Below are 25496 nucleotides of genomic sequence, written 5' to 3' on the forward strand. Positions count from 1 at the left end.
AAACGTGAAAATCAGACTGTAATGGTCTGGAAGCCTAGCCCAGGCAGAGATGAGACAAGTGGAAGAAATGTGCTCACGACAGAGTAGCTAACGCTTTCACTTTTTCAAAGCAGGTCAGTAAAGAATAAAATTATTTCCTATTTGTACCCTATTAAAATTACTCATAACGGGTAATCCTGAAAAAGTTTTCTCTAATAGGTAACTTGCTAATCATGAAGGTGTTTCAATTTTATAAAATTCTGACTTTTAAGTCATTTTTTAAATGACAATCTGAACTAGTCCTCCAATAGGCTTTATAGCTTAAGTGTAAATTCACCTCTTTGGGTCCATCTAGAAGGAAACTAATATCTATAACAACTCTTTTTCCCCTTCCCACCTGAACTGTAAGATAACTCTTATTTTAGATAAGTGAAAGTGAAGTCTCTCAGTCGTGTCCGACTCTTTGCGACCCCATGGATGGTAGCCTACCAGGCTCTGTGATCATGGGATTTTCCAGGCAAGAATACTGGAGTGGGCTGCCATTTCTTTCTCCAGAGGATCTCCCCAACCCAGGGATCAAACCCGCATCTCCTGCATTTCAGACAGACGCTTTACCGTCTGAGCCACCTGGTCTCAGCTCTGAATAAGTTCCATTAATATATTAAACGGTAATGCCAGAGTTCAATGCAATTGCACTGGGAAGCAATTCTTAGTTGAACTTGAAAAAGTAAAGAGCTTGAATTAGGTGAAGATTTAACCTTTGCAGTGGTGGTCTCTTTGAGTCTATGATTTAGGAAGTAGCTCTTATCTCATACATCAAAAAATTAATCCTGCACATGATGGTGACTGAATTCTTACAGAACCCCTTCCCCTATTTTTCTTTTTTTGGAATTTCAGACATAGTTTATTGAAGGAGTAGTGACAGTCAGTGCCATGCTTACTCTTGCTTTCATAGCCACTGCCATCTTGTTGACTCTCCACTACTCAGTAGTTCTGAAGGATGAACCTATTATGAATTGGGCAGGCTAGTGAGAAAAGCGAAAAATTCAATCCAGACAGATATGTATCTTGCTTTGAGTCTTTTGATTATTTCTCCAGGTTGTAATTTTCCCTCTGGCTTTCATTGAGTACTTAACTCCAGCAGATGAACAGTATTTTGGCAGTGTTGCGTATTGAGTGAAAGTAGAGCAAGGATTAATATTGGAGGTGCTTCCAAACCATAGATTTGGTGGCAGAATGCCAACCCTTCGGAATGCCTCTCCCTCCCAAAGGCACAAATCAGAAAACCCTTGGCTGTTACAGCCAAATGAATGTTGCAGTTTTTGGTGGTACCTGTTACATTAGATTATGTATCGATGGGGAAAGAAAGCAGAAACATCATGCCACTGTGTTGAAACAAAAAAAAAAAAAAAAAGAAAGAAATCCAGAAGCTTTTCTGCTAATAGTAGGCTTTTTAATAAGTGAGAAACAGTTTTTGGGGTTTTATGGTCTCCTATTTATTTGGATGGAAACCAACAGAATTTTTCACATGTTAGTGTGAGTTTCTGTGTTAGTTCTGAGGTTGTTTCGTCTCTGGCATGAGACAACCTTGGAGACCGTGCTTTCTACACTCCCTAGGTGTAGAAAGCAAATAGATGCATTAAGTAATTCTAGTTAATAATTCACTGATTTGGCAGATGGATTATTAATAATAATGTTGCTGCTGCTGCTAAGTTGCTTCAGTCGTGTCCGACTCTGTGCGACCCCATAGATGGCAGCCCACCAGGCTCCCCCGTCCCTGGGATTCTCCAGGCAAGAACACTGGAGTGGGTTGCCATTTCCTTCTCCAATGCATGAAAGTGAAAAGTGAAAGTAAAGTAACTCAGGCGTGTCTGACTCCCAGTGACTCCATGGACTGCAGCCTTCCAGGCTCCTCCGTCCATGGGATTTTCCAGGCAAGAGTACTGGAGTGGGTTGCCATTGCCTTCTCCAATCAGTAAATTATCAGCACACTTCGAGATTCATGAAGTATAATGACACAGCCCAGAGTTAACTTATGCAGGGCAGTGTGGACTGAATTTGTGGTATTCAAAGACATTCACACACCATCCTTGTAACTCATCTCTGAAGTAGTCAGTGTTCTAACCTGCCCCATTTTTCATGGCACAACTCACGCACTGGTCTTATGGTTTATTCCAAAGCTTAGCTAGTGCTGTTCCTGGGACTTGGAAAACCCTAGCCCTTTTCTCCATTTCTCTTCAGTTTTCCTGGAACAGTTGTCTTCACTTCACCATTTCCTCACCTCCCACTCATTACCCAGTCAACTGGATAGAGCTTCTATTCCCACCACTTATCATAGCTACTCTTGCCGTGGATTCCAAGGTCTAAGTGGCTCTTTCCAAGGGATGATAGTCTCCCCTCAGATGACTATTCTTAGTCTCCTTTCTCAGTATCGCCTTCTCTATGTGGACCTAAAATTGACTTCCTCGGGGCTTTTCAAGGATCCTCTTCTTTTTCATTTTACATACACACACTAGTCAATCTCCTCTGCTCCCATGGACTCATTTGCTATTTATATTCTTTCAGCTGCCAGATCTGTATTCTTTCTGATTTCTTCTGATTCTCAGCTGCATGGTAGACATCTCTATTTGATCTCGTGGTAGTGATGTCACAAGAGTACAATTATACTCATGGACCTCCTCTCCCAGACTTAATTCTCCTGCAGCAATTCTTATGGCAGGGAGCGATACCAGTATCAGTCCACTTGCTCAGTCTGAAATCTTGGAACCATCCAATCTCTCCTAATGCCCCCTTTCTGTCTTCTCAATCTCCATCTTAAAAGAGCAACCAAGCCTGGTCAATTGTACTGTATAAAATCTCTTGAATATATCTACTTCTCTTCATACAACTACATCCACTTTAATCTAGTCCACTGTCGTATCTTAGTAGGTGTATTAGTTTCCAATTGCTGTTACAGCAAGTCACTGAATTTGGTGGCTTAAAACAAAATAAATTTACTATCTTACAGTTCTGAAGGTCAGATCAAAAATGGGTTTCAAAGGGGCTAAAATCAAATTCCATTCTAAAAACTGATAAACCAAGAAATAGTGAAATTCAATAATCCAGATTGGTAGTAGAATAATGTATGAGTTTCCTGTTGCTGCTGTAAACAGATTACTACAAACAGTGGTTCAAAGCAACACAAATGTTTTACCTCACGGTTCTATGAATCAGAAGTCCAAAATGAAGCTGTAGGCTGTGTTCCTTCTGGATGCTATAGGAGACAATACTTTATCTTGCCCTTTTTTTCTTCTAGAGATTGCTCACATTACTTGGCTCAATTACCCTCATCCTCACCTTCAAAGCCAGGAGTGGCAGTCAAGCTTTGCTCATGGTGCCTCCCTCACTCTAACATTGACTCTCTTCTGCTTCCCTCTTTCACTTTTAAGAACTCTTATGATTGCATCAAACCCACCCAGATAATTCAGGATTGTGTTGTTGTTCAGTCACTAAGTCGTGTCCAACACTTTGGGACCCCACAGACTACAACATGCAAGGCTTCTCTGTCTTTCACTATCTCTGAGAGTTTGCTCAAATTCATGTCCATTGAGTCAGTGATTCTATCTAACCATCTCTTCCTCTGCCACTTTCTTATCCTCTTGCCGTTAATCTTTCCCAGCATCAGAGTCTTTTCCAGTGAGTTGTCTCCTTGCAACAGGTAGCCAAAGTATTGGAGCTTCAGCATCAGTCCTTCCAGTGAATATTCAGGGTTGATTTCCTTTAGGATTAACTGGTTTGATCTCCTTGCAGTCGAAGGGACTGTCAAGAGTCTTCTCCAGCACTGCAATTCAAAAGCATCAATTTTTTAGTGCTTAGCCATCTTTATGGTCAAACTCTCACATCTGTACATGACTACTGGAAAAAAACCATAGCTGTGACTGTACAGACCTTTGTTGGCAAAGTGATGTCTCTGCTTTTTGAAATACGCTGTCTAGGTTTGCCATAGCTTTTCTTCCAAGGAGCAAGTGTCTTTTAATTTCATGGCTGTAGTCACCATTCATGATGATTTTGGAGCCAAAGAAAATAAAATTTATCACTGTTTCCATGTTTTCCCCTTCTATTTGCCATGAAGTGACGGAACCAGATGCCATGATCCTAGTTTTTTGAATGTTGAGTTTTTTGACTCTTCTCTTTCACCCTAATCAAGAGGCTCTTTAGTTCCTTATTAATTTCTGCCTTTAGAATGGTATCATCTGAATATCTGATGTTATTGACATTTCTCCTGGCAATCTTAATTCCAGCTTGTGATTCATCCAGCCTGGCATTGTGCACAATGTATCTGTATGTAAGCTAAATAAGCAGGGTAACAATATACAGCCTTGATGTACTCCTTCCCAATTTTGAACCAGTCGGTTGTTCCATGTAAGGTTCTAACTGCTACTTCTTAACCTGCATACAGGTTTCTCAGAAGACAGGTAGGGTGGTCTGGTATTCCCATCTCTAAGAATTTTTTGCAGTTTGTTGTGATATACACAGTCAAAGGCTTTGGTGTGGTCAGTAAAGCAGAAGTAGATGTTTTTCTGGAACTCTCTTGCTTATTTGATGATCCAACGGATGTTGGTAGTTTGATCTCTGGTTTCTCTGCCTTTTCTGAATACAGCTTGTACATCTGAAAGTTCTTGGGTCATGTACTGCTGAGGCCTAGCTTGAAGGATTTTGAACATTACCTTGGTAATATGTAAAATTAGCACAACTGTACGGTAATTTGAATATTCTTTGGCACTGCCCTTCTTTGGAATTGAAATGAAAACTGATCTTTTCCAGTCCTATGGCCACTGCTGAGTTTTCTAGATTTGTTGACATATTGAATGCAGCTCTTTAACAGCATCATCTTTTAGGACTTTAAGTAGCTTAATTGGAATTCCATCACCTCCACTAGCTTTGTTTGTCATAATGCATCCTAAGTCCCACTTGACTTTGGACTCCAGGGTGTCTGGCTCTAGGTGAGTGATCACACCATCGTGGTTATCTGAGTCATTAAGAGCTTTTTGGTATAGTTCTTCTGTGTATTCTTATCATTTCTCAATGTCTTCTGCCTCTGTTGGTCCTTATTGCTTCTGTCCTTTATCATGCATGAAAATACTTGCATGAAGTGCTCCATTGATAGCTCCAATTTTCTTGAAGAGATCTCTTCTTTCCCATTCTATTGTTTTCCTCTACTTCATTGCATTGTTCATTTAAGAAAGCCTTCCTATCTATCTTTGCTATGCTCTGGAACTCTGCATTCAGTTGGTTATATATTTCCCTTTCTCCCTATTTTGAAATCAACTGGTTAGCAAACTTAATTCTGTTTGCAACTTTAATCCCCCTTTCCTATGTAAGATAACATATTTATAGGTTCTATGGATGGACAGGGAGGCCTGGCGTGCTGCAATTCATGGGGTTGCAAAGAGTTGGACACGACTGAGCAACTGAACTGAACTGAACTGAACTGGATTAGAATGTGGACATCTTGGCAGAGGAGGAAGAGGTACTCTTCTGTCTGCCTACCACACTAGGCTATACAAGAGCCTCCCAAATTGTCCTTCTGGCCACCATCTGGCTCCTGCCTATGCTACCATGCATATACAATTTTAAGGGTAAAATACGCATAATATAAAAATTACCATTTTAATAATTTAAATATATATATTGTACAATCATCACTATATCACTATGATCTAGTTTTGGAACATTTCCATTTCCCAGAAGGAAACACTATACCTATTAAGCAATCACTCCCCATTCTCCCATCCCTATAGTTCTTGGCAACCATTAAAAAAGCAAAGACATTACTTTGCCAACAAAGGTCCATCTAGTCAAAGCTATGGTTTTTCCAGTAGTCATGTATGGTTGTGAGAGTTGGACTATAAAGAAAACTGAGTGCTGTAGAATTGATGCCTTTGAACTGTGGTTGGAGAAGACTCTTGAGAGTCCCTTGAACTTCAAGGAGGTCAAATCAGCCAATCCTAAAGGAAATCAGTCCTGAATATTCATTGGAAAGACTGATGCTGAAACTCCAATACTTTGGAGACCTGATATGAAGAACTGACTCATTGGAAAAGACCTGATGCTGGGAAAGATTGAAGGCAGAAGGAGAGGGAGATGACAGAGGATGAGATGGTTGGATGGCGTCACCAACTTGATGGACATAAGTTTGAGCAAGCTCTAAAAGTTGGTGATGGACAGAGAGGCCTGGCATGCTGCCATCCATGGGGTCGCAAAGAGTCAGAGATGACTGAGCGACTGAACTGAACCAATAATAAACTTTCTGTCTTTAGATATTCACCTATTCTGGATATTTCACATAAATAGAATCATACAACACATGGTCTTTTGTTTTTGTCTTCTTTCACTTAGCATGTTTTCAAGGTTCATCCATGTGGTAGCAGGTAACATTACTTCACTCCCATTTCATGGCTAATACTCCATTAATTGGCTAGACCATTTTGTTTATCAGTTGATGATTGCTTGACTTGTTTCCAGCTTTGCCTTTTGTGACTAGTTCTAGAAATTGCCAACCACATCTGATCTCTCCCATGCTCCTTACATCTTGTTGTTGTCCTTCAGTCACTAAGTTGTATCCAACTCTTTGCAATCCATGGATGGCAGCACACCAGGCTTCCTTGTCCTTCACTATCTCCTGGAGTTTATTCAAGCTCATGTCCATTGAGTAAATGATGCCATCCAATCATTTCATCCTCTGTCATCCCCTTCTCCTCCTGCCCTCAATCTTTCCCAGCATGAGGGTCTTTTCCAATGAGTTGGCTTTTTGCTCATCTCTATTATTTTAGTGTTATTTCCTGTTGTTTCTTTGTTTCAATATTTTTTCAAGTCTTTAATAATTAAAACTCAAGATGAAAAAACTAAAGATTTATTTTCACAGGTGTCCAAATCAGGACTCTGTGATGCATTAGTTTCTTTCCAACATATTTTTTATTCCACTGTCCTCTGACAATGTAGTGTATTACTTAGGTGAAGAGTTTGCACATGGGGAAACTGAGTATAATAAACATCTGAGATCACACATTTTGTCAGTGGTGTCACTGAGAGAAGAGATTACACTGCTCAGGTTATTCTCTATTTTCATCTTTCCAAGGACAGACTGTCAGTGCATTAAATAGTGTCACTGTCTACAGATTTTTACACTGCAATGCCAATTTTCATTCTATGTGGTTAATCCAATTTACATTATCACTAGCAGTATATGAGGATTCTCTTTTCTCCATACCCTCCCCAGTATTTATTGTTTGTAGACTATTTTGATGATGGACATTCTAACCTGTGTGAAGTGCTACCTTATTGTAGTTTTAATTTGCATTTCTCTATTAATTAGTGATATTGAACCTCTTTTAGTGCGCCTCTTGGCCATCTGTATTTCTTCTGTGGAGAATGTCTACAGTACAGTCCCTACATATGAGAAAATATTTGTAAGTCCAATTTGTTTGTTAAGTCCAACAAAGTTACCCTAAGTACCCAACAAACACAATAGGCTATTTAGTACTGTGTGGTAATAGGTTTGCAATGTTTTTCACACAAATAAATTCATAACAAATAAAAAAAAAGAAAATATTTTTAATCTTATAGTACAGTATCTTGAAAAGTACAGTAGTACAGTACAACAGCTGCACACAGGGGCTGGCCTCAAGTGAGCAGGAAGGAAGAGTTACTGACTAGAGAAGGAAAAGGAGGTGGGAGATGGTAGAGCTGAAGGATCATCAGCAATAGAGATGGAGGACAAGCTTCAATTTTACCCACGTCCAACATTGATAGAGCACATATTTGCATCTTTGAAAGTTTGCAGCTTGAAGATTCATATATAGGGGACTCACTGTATTTAGATCTTCTGTCCAGTTTTTGACTGGGCTGTTTGGTTTTCTGATATTGGGCTACATGAGCTGTTTGTTTATTTTGGACATTAATCCCTTGTCAGTCTCTTCATTTGCAAATATTTTTCTCCCACTCTGTGGCTTTTCTTTTCATTTTGTTGATGGTTTCCTTTGCTATACAAAATCTTTTATTTGATTAAGTCCAATTTGTTTATTTTTGTTTTTATTTTCATTATTATATGAGGTGGATCGAAAGATCTTGCTGCTATTTATGTCAGAGCATGTTCTGCCTATGTTTTCCTCCAAGAGTTTTGTAGTATCTGATCTTACATTTAGGTCTTTAATCCATTTTGAGTTTATTTTTGTGTATGGTGTTAGACAATTCCTAATTTCATTCTTTTCATGTGTTTGTCCAGTTTTCTCAGAACCATTTATTGAAGAGACTGTCTTTCTTCCATCAGATGTTACTGTCTCCTTTGTCATAGATTAATGACAATAGGTGCATGGGTTTATCTCTCAGTTTTCTGTCCTGTTCCATTGATCTGTATTTCTGTTTTTGTGCCAGTACCATACTGTTTTGATTACTATAGCTTTGTATTATAATCTGAAGTCAGGGAACCTGATTCCTCCAGCTCCATTTTTCTTTCTTAAGATTTCTTTGGACTATTTAGGGTCTTTTGTGTTTCCATACAGTAAGGCAGATGCAAAGCAAATATCATATGACATCACTTATATGTGGAATCTAAAAAAAAAAGAAAAAGGTTACAAATGAACTTATTTACAAAACAGAAATTGAGTCACAGATGTAGAAAACAAACTTATGGTTACCAAAGGAACAGGGTTGGAGAGGGATATTTAGGAGACTGGGATTGACATATACACACTACTATACATAAAGTAGATAACTAATAAGAACCTACTATGTAGCACACAGAACTCTATTTAATATGCTGTAATGACTTGCATGGGAATGGAATCTAAAAAGAGCTGAGTATATGTGTATGCATGACTGGTTCACTTTGCTGTATATCAGACATTATCATAACATTTTAAGTCAACTATACTCCAATAAAAAGTCAATAAAATAGAGACTTTTAACTATTAAGTCACCTACTGACATTTGGGGTAAACTTCAATAGAAATGATAGAGAGAGAAAGTATTCTTGAAATTCTTAGCATTTTTTGCTGAGGAACTCTGTCAGCACACAACTCACCTTGTTGAAGCAATAACTGACCCATAGCAAGTTCTCAAGAAAAGATCAATGAATAGATAAATACTACAGAGGCCCTGTCTCCCAATCCCAAGTATATTTTCAGTTATACCCAAACACACACACACTCACATACACAGAGGGACTTACCACTTCCAGAAGAACTCACTCTCCTTTTGTAGTGTTGTAAGAATTTTTTTTGAAGACCAACTCTATCTCTTTATAACACTTGCCAATTAACCTTTGTTTAAGCCCCTAGGATCAAGGATAGAAAAATCTAATCTTTCTTGCCCAACCAAATACAAGAGGACAAATATTGTGGCTTCTTAAACATTTTGGTTCCTTTAACTATTACTATATGATAATGATAGTTCTGATAGGCTTAAATTCTTAACACAAAAGGATATCTTAACTGTAGTGGAATAAAATGGATTTTTTTCTCCTTCCTGAAAAGGAGAAGGCAACCATATAGATTGAAGGCACTTAACTAAATTTCATGGAAGCCCATTTTTCCTTATTTGCCATAGGAACTATGAACACCACCATCACAGTTGAATGGATTTTGAGGCTGTGGGAAATTATATCTTTCTAACAGGATTTCTATGTCCCTTCATAGGGTCACATAATATTTTAACTGAAGACTGCAGAACTGGCTTGTCTGAAGGTCAGATGCCTCTACTTAGTATTGTATTATTGCGGAATCACTTTGAGGCTTTCAGTATGAAGAGATTATGTTTACATTGAAGAACGTTGTCAGACTTTAGAAAGGATTTATAAATATTTTGAACACTTGAAAGGACCCTGGGGTAAATTGCCACTGAATTTGTTAAGGTCACTATAAAAGGTCAGTGACTAAAAGGAGGTCCGAACTTCAGTTAAAGTACCTCATTAAGCTAAGAAATCATGTTATTCTGTTCAGTTGCTCAGTCGTGTCCAAATCTTTGCAACCCCATGGACTTCAGTACCCCAGGCCTCCCTGTCCAGCACCAACTCCCGGAGTTTACTCAAACTCATGTCCATCGAATTGGTGATGCCATCCAACCATCTCATCCTCTGTCATCCCCTTCTCCTCCTGCCTTCAATCTTTCTCAGCATCAGGGTCTTTTCAAATGAGTCAGTTCTTCCCAACAGGTAGCCAAAATATTGGAGTTTCAGCTTCAGCATCAGTCCTTACGATGAATATTCAGGACTGATTTCCTGTAGGATGGACTGGTTGGATCTCCTTGCAGTCCAAGGGACTCTCAAGAGTCTTCTCCAACACCACAGTTCAAAATCATCAATTCTTCAGCACTCAGCTTTCTTCACAGTCCAACTCTAACATCTATGCATGACTACTGGAAAAACCATAGCTTTGACTAGATGAACCTTTGTTGGCAAAGTAATGTCTCTGCTTTTTAATATGCTGTCTAGCTTTGTCACAGTTTTTCTTCCAAGAAGCAAGCATCTTTTAATTTCATGGCTGCAGTCATCATCTGCAGTGATTTTGGAGCCCCCAAAAATAAAGTCTGTAACTGTTAACATTGTTGCCCCATCTATTTCCCATGAAGTGATGAGACCAGATGCCATGATCTTAGCTTTTTGAATATTGAGCTTTAAGCCAACTTTTCACTCTCCTCTTTCACTTTCATCAAGAGGCTCTTTAGTTCTTCTTCTTTGCTTTCTGCCATAAGGGTGGTGTCATCTGCATATCTGAGGTTATTGATATTTCTCCCAGCAATCTTGATTCTAGCTTGTGCTTCATCCAGCCCAGCATTTCTCATGATGTACTCTGCATAGAAGTTAAATAAGCAGGTGACAATATACAGCCTTGATATATTCTTTTTCCTATTTGGAACCAGTCTGTTGTTCCATGTCCAGTTCTAACTGTTGCTTCTTGACCTGCATACAGATTTCTCAGTGACAGGTAAGGTGGTCTGGTATTCTCATCTCTTTCAGAATTTTCCAGTTTGTTGTGATCCACACAGTCAAAGGCTTTGGTGTAGTCAATGAAGCAGAAGTAGATATTTTTCTGGAATTCTTTTGCTTTTTTGATGATCCAGTGGATGTCGGCAATTTGATTTCTGGTTCCTCTGCCTTTTCTAAATCCAGCTTGACCATCTAGAAGTTCACGGTTCACATACTGTTGAAGCTTGGCTTGGAGAACTTTGAGCATTACTTTGCTAGCATGAGATGAGTGCAATTGTGAGGTAGTTTGGACACTCTTTGGCATTGCCTTTATTTGGGGTTGTAATGAAAACTCACCTTTTCCAGTCCTGTGGCCACTGCTGAGTTTTCCAAATTTGCTGGTGTATTGAGTGTATCACTTTAACAACATCATCTTTTAGAATTTGTACCTCATTAAGTACCTCTTGAAGGTCAGGAAGCAACAGTTAGAACTGGACATGGAACAACAGACTGGTTCCAAATAGGAAAAGGAGTACATCAAGGCTGTATATTGTCACTTTGCTTATTTAACTTATATGCAGAGTACATAATGAGAAACGCTGGGCTGGATGAAGCACAAGCTAGAATCAACATTGCTGGGAGAAATATCAATAACCTCGGATATGCAGATGACACCACCCTTATGGCAGAAAGTGAAGAGGAACTAAAAAGCCCCTTGATAAAAGTGAAACAGGAGAGTGAAAAAGTTGGCTTAAAGCTCAACATTCAGAAAACGAAGATCATGGCATCTGGTCTCATCACTTCATGGGAGATAGATGGGAAACAGTGGAAACAGTGTCAGACTTTATTTTTCTGGGCTCTAAAATCACTGCAGATGGTGATAGCAGCCACAAAATTAAAAGATGCTTACTCCTTGGAAGGAAAGTTATGACCAACCTAGATAGCATATTCAAAAGCAGAGACATTACTTTGCCAACAAAGGTTCGTCTAGTCAAGGCTATGGTTTTTCCAGTAGTCATGTATGGATGTGAGAGTTGGACTGTGAAGAAGGCTGAGCACCAAAGAATTGATGCTTTTGAACTGTGGTGTTGGAGAAGACTCTCGAGAGTCCCTTGGACTGCAAGGAGATCCAAGCAGTCCATTCTGAAGGAGATCAGCCCTGGGATTTCTTTGGAAGGAATGATGTTAAAGCTGAAACTCCAGTACTTTGGCCACCTCATGCGAAGAGTTGACTCATTGGAAAAGACTCTGATGCTGGGAGGGATTGGGGGCAGGAGGAAAAGGGGACGACAGAGGATGAGATGGCTGGATGGCATCACCGACTCAATGGACATGAGTTTGAATGAACTCCAGGAGTTGGTGATGGACATGGAGGCCTGGCATGCTGCAATTCTTGGGGTCGCAAAGAGTTGGACACAACTGAGTGACTGAACTGAACTGAACTGGAGTACCCCCATTAACCTAAGAAATCATGCTATTAGATAGTCACTAATTGGTTAGCAGGGGCCATTAGGTTAGAAATAGAGCAGTGTGTTTTATATGCTCATTTGTGAGTAGAATATTGCTTTCATGAAAGTGATCAGTCTGATAAGTCGTGTGCAAGATATGTCATGGACTTGCATTAAATTTCTGTTTTTCCTCTTTCTCTTATTTTGTGTTATACAAAGGTGGAAAATTGTCCCTATGCACTGTATATTGGAGCCATCAGAGACAGTGACCAGATTAAATAATTTGTCTAGGTTTCACTAATATATCTTTGTAGGACTTGATGGAAACTTCACAATGCCTGGTACTCTCCCTAGGGAAAGCCAGCTGCCACATCTGCAAGAAGTCTTCTTTTGGATGCTTTCTTAGTGATGAAAGTTTCGTCCTCCCTTCTCACCATGGTATAGGTACATTTTATACAGCTCCTGGCCCCAAGGGGTGGAGGTGGAAACATTTGACCTCAGATAGCCTGCTTTCCTGCGCCCTCCAGAGCAGGGGTAGCCCTCTTCTCTGGTAGCTGATATAAGATAAAGGCTGAACTTATCTCCATGAAAAGGCCAGGATATGCAGGAGTTTATTTCTCCTTCACATCCAGGAGATGCTACCCTTCCTCTTACCTCCTCACCTCCATATGTTGTTGTTCACTCACCTAGTCCTGTCCATCTCTTTGCCACTCCATAGACTGAAGCATGCCAGGCTTCACTATCCCTTACTATCTCCTGGAGCTTGCTCAAACTCATGTTCATGAGTCGGTGATGCCATCCAACCATCTCATCCTCTATCACCCCCTTTTCTTCCTGCCCTCAATCTTTCTATTCATTGGAAAAGACCCAGCATCAGGGTCTAGTCCAGCGAGTTGGCTCTTCGCATCAGGTGGCCATAAGAAATCCTTATAAACCAGGATGAGCACTTACCCTAAGTCCATGTTATTCAAGATCACAGATGAATGAACTTCCCCAGGAAGCATGGGGAAGCTGGTCTGGGAGCTGCGCTTGTGGCTCTGGGACCAGCTACCTGTGATTATGCTGGAACATGACGGGTGGAGTGGATTGGCCACAGGTAGTGTTCTGCTATTAATTCTGCAAGGATATTCTAAGAGGTTTTGCGTGTATCTGACAATTACCCTAAAATGCTACTCACTGTAATGATGTGTTGGGAAATGGAAAATACTCAGGGATCATTTAGTAATCATATTCTGATAGTGTTCTTTTAGCAGATTAAGGGTTTTTCCCCTCCCTCTTTATAGTAATATGAAGGAGGAAACACAACAACTTTTCACAGAAATAGGAAATTCATATTCAGATGAGAACAGGTCCTTATCAGTTTTAAATAACCAGGGAAATTATCTTAGAAGAGACCTCTGTGAAGTGTCTTGGAGGTTTTCATGAATAAGCTTTGGAGTGATGTATATTCTAGCTGTCTTCCCCACAAATACAGTTTTTGTCTTTGTGAATGCCCACAGTGTATATGCCTGAACACATACATACTTCCATTATTTCTCATAATTCCCTGCTGTAATTACTTTGGAGAAGAAAAAAAAAAGGGTAAAATACTCAGTTATGTTAAATTTACACTTGTGGATTTAACACTTAGTTCTCTTTCAAGGTTGTCCATTTTGATTAAAGCTTGCTTAATTATTTAAGACTATCTCCAGGTCTGAAAATCTGTAAGTCTTACAGAGACCAAGCTGAAATCTTAATCTGTTTGAAAGTGAACATCTTCCAAATTTCGTCTCATTTTTTTAGAAAATTGATGTTTGAAAACTATAAATATTTATATTTGAATTAGTATACAGTTATATTTTACTGTATATGAATTGATGCATTTGAATTGAGTTTTGCTTCAAAAATCAGTGTGATTACTATTGGATACATAATTTTATTATTTTTAATCACTACTATGAAGTTAAGTGTGTGGTCAGATGCCTGCCTGGAATCTCTGATTCAATTTTCCTCTTACTTACTTTAAATCTTTTTTTAAAACAATAAATCTTGCAAGTAGTTTTACTTTCCTTAAATATCAGTTACAAATGTTTTTCCATTTTCTGAAACTTGATCAAGTATCCTGTGAAAGGACTTTTAAATCTCTTCTTTTTGAAATGTAGATAAGAGCGATAGAGATTTCCTTCTCCATTTGCTGTTATAATTTTGTACTGAAATCCCACAGACCCCAGTATTTACTAAATCAGGTTCTCAGAGTAACCCATTGTTTATCAAGGCATGTAAATACGGTTTCCACAGTTAATAAGTACTATTTACTGAAGGGAGCCACCAGAACAGCAGAGTTACAATGGATACTTTATGTCACATGAAAAAAAGTTTCTCACTAGATTATTAGGTCTTTGTGATTTTTTTTTTTTTTTTTTTTGGATGGTGAGTGGGGAGAATTAGTAGACTGGAAAAAGATTGCAAGGTCAATAGCATAAATTATATGTAAATAGCCAAAACATGCTGTTTGGGTTGCCAAACACTCATAGGAGATTGCATTATCAAGCTAGGAATTTGTAAGCCTTCTAAATACAAAGTGCAACCTTTGCAAACACATAGGTCACGCTTATATATACTTATGCCCAGCCACATGGTAGAATACCCAGTTTGTTTATTTTTCCTTGTTTTCTTGTTGGAGGCTGATAATTGCCAACAATTATTGAGTACTTACTGTGGATCAAGTACTGTTCAGGGGCTCTAAACACACAGTTTCTTTATTCCTCTCCAACCTACCTACTTTTAGTCTCATCTGTAGGTGAGAGATCTGACTTGATTGCAATTTGCCTTGAAAAGAAAAAATCTTCACACTATCATAAATGTCCTTTATTTGTCTTTCTTACCTTTTATTATCTTTTCCATTGAATCATTATTTTGATTCCATTTGGTTCCATTATTTTGATTTCCATTTGAATCATGATTCCATTTTCATTGAATCATTATGAGAACACTTCATAAGTTTTGTTTGAGAGGTTCTTTGGATTGCTGTTTTTTCCTTCGTTTTATTGAGATATGATTGACGTACAGCCTTGTACAGGTTTATAAAAGGTTCACAAAGTATATAGCATCATGATTTAACATTTACACATCATGAAATGATTATCACAATAAGTTTGGTGATTATCCATCATCTCATATAATTATAGCATGAAAGAAATAGAAAGCCTTTTTTCTTTTTTCTTGTGATGAGTGGTTTGTTGTTTTTATTCCTCCTCTTGGAAGCTCCTTCACCCCCAAGTCCACTGCCCAGGTCAGTGACATCACACAGGCCTGACTGCTCTCCTACTGTTTCTTTTCCTACCTCCCACACCCAGCTCAACAGCAGTGCTGGCCTGTTTTGTTTTGTTTTTAATGGATACAGCCATTACTCTGCTAAAGTGGACTGTCACCACAGGATAATGTTGCTCTGGAATTGTCATAGTCTGGCTTTTAAATAAGAGAATAGAAATCTAGGCTTTCTATGCAAAATTGCTAATGTTTAATAATGATTCAAGTTTTGAGGGAAAAACCCCTGAAAACTGAAGAAGTATGCTCTTGGGCATATCTAGGCTGTAAGTTTGAAGTCTCCATTTCTATTCCAGTCAGTGCTCAGTTTATTGGCTATGATTGTAGGTGTTAAAAAGAAACTGCTACTTTTATAAGTAGAAAACTTTTGATACCACAAATTGCAGACTTCAAAAAAATTAAAGAAAATCGCAAGGCATTACAAGAAGCACTGACTCCAATAGTTAAGAAATTAATTTAAGAGCAATATAAGTCTCCAGTGTAAGGTTTTTTTAATTTTTCTATTCTTCCTCTCCAATCATAGTGACTTTTCTTTAAGTTCATTTAGGAAGCTTCCTTAGGAACACTGACAGTTTATTTAAAATTGCAGTGGCAAGGATTGCCAAAGGGGAGGTGGTGAGGGAGAAGAGAGGAAATAGTGAGGGAGATTAACAAATACAAACTTCTGTTTTGTACAAGTACAAAACAGATGAATCATGTGCATGAAATGTATAGTGTGGAGAATATCGTCTATACTAATGTAATAACTTTGTATGGTGCCAGATAGTAACTAGACTTATTGCAGTCATCATTTTGAAAAGTATAGAAATCACTATGCTGTATAATTGAAGAAGGCAATGGCACCCCAACTTCAGTACTCTTGCCTGGAAAATCCCATGGATGGAGAAGCCTGGTGGGCTGCAGTCCATGGGGTCGCTAAGAGTCGACACGACTGAACGAATTCACTTTCACTTTTCACTTTCATGCATTGGAGAAGGAAATGGCAACCCACTCCAGTGTTCTTGCCTGGAGAATCCCAGGGATGGGGGAGCCTGGTGGACTGCCGTCTATGGGGTCGCACAGAGTCGGACACGACTGAAGCAACTTAGCAGCAGCAGCAGCAGCAGTAGCATGCTGTATAACAGGAACTAATACGGTGTTGTAGATCAATTATACTTCAAAAACCAACCAACCAACCAACAGGCTCATAGAAAAAGTGATTAGTTTTGTGGCTACCAAAGGCAGAGGGGAGGGGAGGGGGCATTGGATGAAGGCAGTCAAAAGATACAGAATTCCAGTTATAAGTACCAGGTTTGTAGTATACAGTATGGTAAATACAGTTGACACTGCTATGTATTACATATGAAAGTTGAGAGACTGAATCCCAGGAGTTCTCACCCTTAGGAAAATATTCACTATCAACCAAAAATTAAAGCTTTCTAATTTTTAGCATCCCATCATTTGGACTTAGAGGTGGCACAATGCACTTCACTGAAGTAAGTTATTTTAAGAAAACATAACAGGTGGAAAGCAAACTTCAATTAACAGTTGAAAGAAGGATCATTTAAATAAGCAAAAGCACTTGAGTGGTGTTTAAGAGCTGGCAAAAGCCATCCTGTGATAAAGTCTTGAATGAGAGCCAGTGGGGTCTCTAAGCAGAGGTGCCGCCTGTGTAGGGACTATGGGTCTTCTTAGATGTCCCTGGCATGCCTGAAGCAGAGGCAGCATAGATGCATAAAGGGAGAGGCAGGAGAGAGGGAAAGGAACAAGGAGAAACATTAAGAGAGAGAGAAGAGAAAATTGTAATCATAGTAACTATTTAATAGTGCTTACTATGTGCTGGCTTTGTTTTTTAGTTCTTTTATTCTCATTTCATCCTCTCCTCTCTCCCTGAGAAACCCTATGAGGTAAGTGTTAATATCTTCATTTTACAGATAAAGGACCTGAGACTCAGAGAAGATTCAGTACAGGTTAGACAGTAGAAGAGCTGTTTAAATTGAAGCCTGCTGACCTCAAAGCTATTAATTGCTATAATATATGGTCCTCCCAGTGTCTCTTAAGGGGAAGGGAAATCAGGGTGCCTTAGAAGTTCCCTCAAAGGCCTGTTGGCAACTCTTGGACTGGACCATGGGTGTCAAGATGTGGAGAACATCCACCTCGACTTTGGCTGTTCCAGCCTTAAGATCATTTGAAGTCAATAAAGAAAGACGGGTGTATGCCAGGGAGTAGTTTTATAGATTGCCTAGCACTTCATGCCAAGAGAAGCAATTCCATTTCTCATGTGGCCCGTGTGGTTCCAACTCCCTTTCCTTCCTTGCTGTGCAGACAGGCACTGTGGAGTGTAAAAAGCTATTTGATGGCCAAATACTACAGTATGGATGGTAAACCCTTGCTTATGCAGAAGCAGCTGTGGAGTTTTGGTATTATTCTTTCTTCTCTGTCTGTTAAGGAAGCCAAGTGAAAATTTACTCTCCAGGATGATAGGCAGTGTAAGGAACTGCATGCAGCCAAAGATATTAACTTGTTGACTAGGTTTTTGGTAGTTGGATAGTAGCTTTCCAGATAAAGCCAATGATATGCAATTATGGATGGAGAGCTTCAGCATGCAGGTTCTATTCTTCTGACTCCCCAACACAAAATCAAATTATGGTTCACCTCCACTTGTGAGTTCATTTCGCATTTGCAAAAACCAGGATGTCCAAGTTTAAGTAGTTAATTACTTTTTAAAGATTTAATTCAGCATCATTTCAAGGCTAAGAACAAGCTCATTGTGACCCAAGTTTAGGCTTTAAAAAGGGTTATGTAACACATGAGAAGCATTTAGAACTTCTACAGTCTTAAATCTCTTGCCTTTTTCCCCCCATTGCTGAGTATTAGATTCTTATTTATAGATAATCTATCTCATATATCTAAATGAAAATTTTATTAAAGAACCAAAACAGTCACTATCCCTGGTAGAGATAAAATTCCCCAATTAGTTTGTCTTTTTTTTTTTTTTTTTTCCTGGTTGGGTATTTATTTCTGTTTATTGCGCAGATTAAACAAAACTGTTATTAAGTAGTTTTTTAAATGTACTGAACATTTATTCTTGGTCAGATACAATACCAAGGCATCGTCCCTGCCCTCAAGATTCTTATAGCAAAAGGAAGAAACAGGAAAATAAACTGATAGATGCCACGCAGTAAGCTAAGTAGTTATAGGCCTGCCCCTGTCGACTGCTGCTTCTCCTCCATCCCCCTGATGGTGTCTAGTTCACACACAAATGACACACCCTGCGATTCTTATGGGAAAGGAAATAGAGAGATAACTTGGGGGTCAGGAGGGCACTAACTTGACATTGCAAGACATTCTTCCGGCCTTGAGGCAGGGCCTGAGCCCAGGAGCCTACACTCAGACCGAGGATGACTCTTTGTGGAGGGAGGCTCTTTGCCTTCTCTGGAACAGCGAAGCTGGTAGAGAGAGCCCAGACCAACACACAGGTGGAGCTGATGAGGGTAAGAAGGACAAGGAACACCTCTGGAGAACTTAGGGTTGCAGTGGTTTCTCTGTTCACTGAGTGCAGAGAACAGCGGGCGATGAAAGGAGAAGCATTGTTCTCAGGGTATAATTTTCAATTTTTGAGCCAGAGTAAGTAATTTATAAAGAAGAGTAAAAGAAAGCAAGTTTTTGCTCCTGCACCCACCCCCCACCCCGCAACAAAGTCTAACTAGTTCAACAAAGCAAAGAGTGATTTTCTACATATTTATGCCATGTAGAGAAGTATTATTTGGAGCACTTGCTAGAACTTCTTCACAGAGGTCTATTTGATACATTTGCAGAAATGTGGTTTTTGGTGTATGGTTCATTGGCCAAAAAGAAGGTTGTACTTGGCTTCCCAAAAGGTGGTTGTGTGTGGAGATGAGTGGAGGAAATTAAGTCATATTTTTGGTTATTTTAAATTTAATTGATAGAATCATGGACTGCAGTCAAAGGCTATGTAGACCAACGCTTTCTGAGAAATTCACCAGATGTTATATGGTTACATGTGAGCACACCTGAAAAGGATTTTGAACACTAAAAGTCTTGGATCCAAAACTATTCTTTAACATTTTAATTTTTTCTTAAAAAGACTCTTAAGACTGAAGAATAATAATGTTTAAGAGGTGAGCTTACCAAGGCCCAATCAGTGAAGCCAGATTGGCATGAAGCTCCAAATCAGCTTCTGCCTTGGTGGGGTCTTAGAATTGTCTTAAATGAAAAGGAAAATTGTCCATAACTGCAAGTGGAAGTAGTCATTAAGACAAGCTCAATCACCACCAAAATAGACCACTTTTCAACTTAAATGTGTTTCATTATTGGACACTATAATAAACCGGCCCTGAGTAACAATAAGATCACTTGCATTTAGCAGGCAGTTCACTTTCTGAGAAACCCCTTGCCTTTCCCTCTAGTCTGTTAATGCTACAATACCTGATACACATGGCAGGTACTACAGAAACAACTAAGGAGAACTCATCGCCGGAGACGATCAGATATGGGGGGTGAGGTGTGATTGCCAAAGCTTACGAGCTTGTACTTGCCCAGAATATAGTAATACTTGTACTATCTGAGTCACTAGGAAATTTCTGAGACCCTGTTGGTGAAGGGGAGGCAAAACTTCACCTCTGCCCATCTTAGGTTTTCAGCTGGGACTCTTTTAACAAAAAGACAGATTGACGAGAGAAAAATGGTTTATTAATGCTGCAGCCCACACATAATGGGAGAAACTTAAACCTAAAGTAACTCAAAATGGCAGCTTTGAGTCCCAGCTTATAGAGCATCTTCAACAAAAACTTAAACTTGTAGAGAAATGGCAGGCCTAGAAAGGTAGCTTTTGGCTTCCAAGGGCAGCAAACCTGGAAAGTAAATATATGACTGGAAACTAATGAGTTAAAGTTTGTAAATTTCTCTGGTGTCACCTCTGATAAGAGTCTGAAAGGAGAATTTATATCCTGCTTTTAAGCAGAAAAGGGAGAGAGGTTTTCTCTGCTTTTGCTACTTCTTAATTACCATCAGTTCAAAATTATCTGTATGTCAAAGAGGGATATTTTGAGGTAATATATTTGGTTTCCTTTTAAGGAGAACTTAACAAGGGACTTTCTTAGCCAAAGTGTGCCTTTAGCCCTCCTAAAGATGTTCTCTTTCTTCTGGTGCCCTCCCTACTAGTAATTTCTGTTACTGAAGTCTCAACAGTGGAAAATGTCCCTTGCCTTTTTCATGTTGACATTATATTGTTCTTACAGAAAATTTACAAAGATATCCAGAGTCTCTGCTCTTAACTCAGCTTTCCCTAATGTTTACCATTCTGTATATCACTACCTTATTGTGCCTGAATTTACACTTCCTTAATGACTACCAAACCTAGACAGTGTGTTAAAAAGCAGAGACATTGCTTTGCTGACAAAGGTCTGTCTAGTCAAAGCTATGGTTTTTCCAGTAGTCATGTATGGCTGTGAGTGTTGGACCATAAAGAAGGCTGAACACCAAAGAATTGATGCTTTCATATTGTGGTTCTGGAGAAGACTCTTGAGAGTCCCTTGGACTGCAAGGAGGTCAAACCAGTCAATCCTAAAGGAGATCAACCCTGAATATTCATTAAATGGACTGCTGCTGCAGCTTAAGCTCCAATACTTTGGCCATCTGATGTGAAGAGTTGACTCATTGGAGAAGACCCTGATGCTGAGAAAGATTGAAGGCAAAAGGAGAAAGAGGCGTCAGAAGATAAGATGTTTAGATAGCATCACTAGCTCAATGGACATCAATCTGAGCAAACTCCAGGAGATAGTAGAGGACAGAGGAGCCTAGCAGGCTGGTCCATGAGGTCGCAAAGACATGGACATGACTTAGCTACTGAACAACAACAATAAATGATTGCCAATGGATGTTGAACAACTTTTCATGCTTATTTCCACCCATACGTCTTCTTTGAGCATCTACTCAGAAACACATCCATTTAAAAATATTGCGCTTGTGTGTTTTCTTTTTTGGAGGGTGGGTTTGAGAGTTGTTCATTATGGGCATAATTATCTATATATCATCTGCAGATATTTTCTCCCAGTCTTTGGTGTTCTTTATTTCTTTTTGCATATTCAAGTTTTAGTCTGACTTCATATTCGTTCTGCCTGATGAACTTGCTTTATCATTTCTTTTAGAATAGATTTGTTGGCAATGAATTCCATCAGCTTTTATTTGTTTGAGGAGAGTCTTTTTCCTTTAGTTTTGAAAGTTATTTTCACAGATTATAGATTTCTAGTTTGATGATTTCCTCCCAGCCCCAGTATCATCGCTTTAAAGATGTCTGTCATTGTCTTCTGATATACTGGTTTCTGATAAGAAATCTGTTGTTACAGTTCTCTTTCTTCCTCTGTGTGTAATGTTTCTTTTTATTCTAATTGCTTTAAAATTTTATATTTGCCTTTTGTTTTCAACAATTTAAATATGACATTTGAAGATGTGGGTGTCTGTGTGCGTATTAGTATTTTTCCTTCTTGGCTGGCTGGCTGGCATCTGTAATTAATATTGGAAAATTCTTGGCCATTTTTTTCTTCAAATATTTTTTCTGCCTTGTTTTCACTTTCTTCTTTTGAGTTTCTAATTATGTGAGTGTTATAAATGTGTGATGTCCCACAGCTCTTAATTATTTTAGTTTATTTTTCACTCTTTATTTTGGGTGATTTCTATTGTCTTCTCTTCAAGTTAATTGATGGTTTCATTGGTAGAGTTAAGTGTACTGATGCACCTGTCAAAGTCATTCTTTAATTTTGCTTCTGTGCCTTTCATTTTCAGCATTTTCATTTGATTGTTTCTCTTTCCTGATGGAATTACTCATCTGATCTTACATGTTGCCTACTTTTTCCTTTAGAGCTTTTAACATATTAGTCACCATTATTTTAAATTAATTAAAATTACCTATCAGATGGTTTCCACATATGTGTTATACCCAAATCTGGTTCCAATGATTGCTTTGCTTTGTGTCATCTTTCTTTCCTTTTTGTATACTTCATAGTATTTTTTGAAAGCTGAGTGTCTTCTGTTGGGTTCTGTTCTGTTAGGTTGGGTTTGAAGTTTGCTGTTGCTATGGTTACCTTCCATGCCCCACAGGCTGCAAATGTGGATGCCTTGTGTTTAATCTGAGAGTTACAGTGTCAGTTTGGCCCTGCTCGCCAAGTCTTCCCTTTCTACTTTGCCTCAGGAGGGTTTCTTTGTACATTCTTGCCCCTCTGATGTCCATTTCACCACAATCTTCTTGTTACTTGTTATTTGAACTTTTTCCTTGGTGGTGGAGGAAAGTGGAATGGAACATTCTCAGTTGCTGTGACCAAATCCCAGTCTTAGGAGGATCTTAGAAATACGGCCTTCTCAATTTTCCTACCCCTGTCCTGGTTGTAATTTGGGGTCCAGTGTATATCCCTGCCCATAACATAGGACTAACCTTTTGCCTTCTGTTTCCCTCCTCCCACTGCAGGTTTTCATCTGTGTCCTAAGGACAGCATCATTGCTATTGCCCCCTTCCCCAAAGATTAAGGCTTTTGTTCTGTAAGGAGGTTGGAGAAACAGACAAGGTGCCCTGCTTCTCCCATGTGGCTGTTCTTCTCCTCTCCAAGGTTTGCATTAAAACTGATATTTTTAAGGCACTTTCTTTTTGTGAGGGAGCATCCAGTGGGGTTTATAGAGGGAAAAAAGAACAAAGCATATGAACTATTCCAATTTCTATGGCTCCTAATTGTTTCATGCTGTCTGCCTGGTCCTATCCTGGTTTCAACAGTTCATCAGTTATTTTAGCTGAAGCTTTACTGGTGTGTGGTCGCTTTTAACCTGGGTTAGTGAATGCTTATGTCTCCTCTCTCCCAGTAGGTGCCCGTTTCTCTTGAAATTTTGAACAAGTTATTTGTTCTGCAACTTCAGTTTTATGATATGTTCAAAAAATGTCATGAATTTAAAGCTAGTTTATCTCCTTTTCATTGCAATGCTGTGAGTAATATTGCTTCCAGCTAGTTTCACCAGATAAAATATAAAACACCCAGTTAAATTTGAATTTTAAGATAAACAATGACTAACCTTTTACTATAAATATATCCCATACAAAATTCAAATTTAACTGAATGATTTAGCAAATACTTTTATTTGCTAAAAGCACATTCCATATTTAAAGAACGTTTTAAAATAAAAGACATTTTAAAGATGGAACTGAAATAAAGTGTGATAATGAACACACATTTATCAAGTCATAGTGACATTTGAGGTTTCAATGGCGAGAATATTTTTACTTGGGTTTTTCTGCTACCTTTCCAGTCGTACCCTGTAAGTGGACTAAAATTTGGGTTTAGTGAAGAGTTTACTTTTCTCTCACTTCATTAATGATGTGATTTTTTGTACTCTGGAATCATGGAGTCTCTGAAAAGCTGTTGACTGTTATGTTGTTGTTTAGTCACTAAGTCGTTTCTGACTGCTGTGACCCCATGAACTGTATGTAGCCCAGCAGGCTCCTCTGTCCGTGGGATTTCCCAGGCAAGAATACTGGAGTGAGTTGCCATTTCCTCCTCCAGGGGATCTTCCTGACCCAGGGATTGAACCCACATCTCTTGCAGCAGCAGGCAGATTCTTTACCACTGAGCCACCTTATGAATACTCTCCTGAGAAAATTTTCTGTAACACTCCTGAGAAAAATTTGTACAACACTTTCTACTTACGATTTCAGAGACTCACATCACTGTAAAGATCTTTTACAAAACCTTAGATAAGGCAGAGAGGGAAGAAATATTGAATGTTACCTCAGCCTATCAATGTCACGTCAGACATCCCAGGCTGTGCTATGTATTATGGAATGGACTACAGCACACTGATTACTGTCAGACTGGAATGTATCTATTTCGGTCAAGGAGATACTTATTTTAGAAATAGTTTTATTTAGCCATTATCTGCATGAGCCAGTGCTCCATTTGCATTTTTATTTATTTCTGTGTTTGACACCACTATCCATTACGAGGAGCAGCATTTTTCTTGAACTTCCAAAGTACAGCAAACACACTGTGAAGCTGAACTTGCATCATCCATCAGTGTAAACAGCTCCTTATTATTTTCAGTTGTGTTTCCTGTTCTGGAAATTTTTCAAAGATATATGCTTATTTACACATGTACCACAGAGATTTCCCTCCTCTTTCAATATATTTTAATAAACTAAAATATAAGTGGTTGGATCACTGGGGATGAAAGGATGACATAGAAACAAAACAATGTAACTTCACCCTATAGAATAAGTTTCTTGTTCTAGACCATCTGTTGGGAAAATGTAGTTGGAAGGCTGGCCTCTTTTTATAAATAAAGTTTTATTAGAACACAACTACACTCATTTGTTTGCATATTGTTTCCAGCTATTTTCAATCTACAAGATAGAGTTGAGCAGTTGTGACAGAGACTGTATGGCTCACAAGCCATATTTAGTATCTGGCCCTTTAAGAACGAATTTGCTCTTTTAGACAAAGGACAAAGAAAGATAAGAAAAGAACAAATTTATACAAGACCACAAGCTGTTGTGCGATTCATTTAGTTTCCACAGCAAAGTTGTTGCTATGTGAAAATTGCTTATTTATACTTAAATTCTTTAGAAGCCCCCAAGTTGCCCTGAGAGAACCAAAGGAAATTTCAATAGTCTCTTTAGACTAGTTTGGAAAATCTCTCCAATTCTCCCTTCTGCTTTCATTCCTCATTAGTCTTGGGATAAAAAACTGAGTAGAGCTGAGAGCCAATCAACTTACTTTAGGGGATAAAAACTAAGCAGGGTTGAGAGAGAGAATTAAAAGTTTTATCTCAGCATGAGATCAGGA

The 25496-nt window shown here is 38.8% G+C and overlaps 1 long non-coding RNA gene across 1 annotated transcript in view; it reads left to right on the top strand.

Annotated features, from left to right (window-relative positions):
• The window catches only part of LOC147369893 (uncharacterized), a 161247-nt gene extending 136370 nt beyond the window's left edge, over positions 1-24877 (top strand). Inside the window, exon 3 of the long non-coding RNA XR_015168063.1 lies at positions 23138-24877. This is a non-coding gene — a long non-coding RNA (uncharacterized LOC147369893). The remainder of the gene's footprint in view (positions 1-23137) is intronic.
• Positions 24878-25496: the final 619 nt, after the last annotated feature.

The sequence above is a fragment of the Bos grunniens genome, chromosome 7 (assembly GCF_055505025.1).
Source record: "Bos grunniens cultivar Pamir isolate PY7600 chromosome 7, Bosgru_T2T1.0, whole genome shotgun sequence".
Taxonomy (NCBI): Eukaryota; Metazoa; Chordata; class Mammalia; order Artiodactyla; family Bovidae; genus Bos; species Bos grunniens.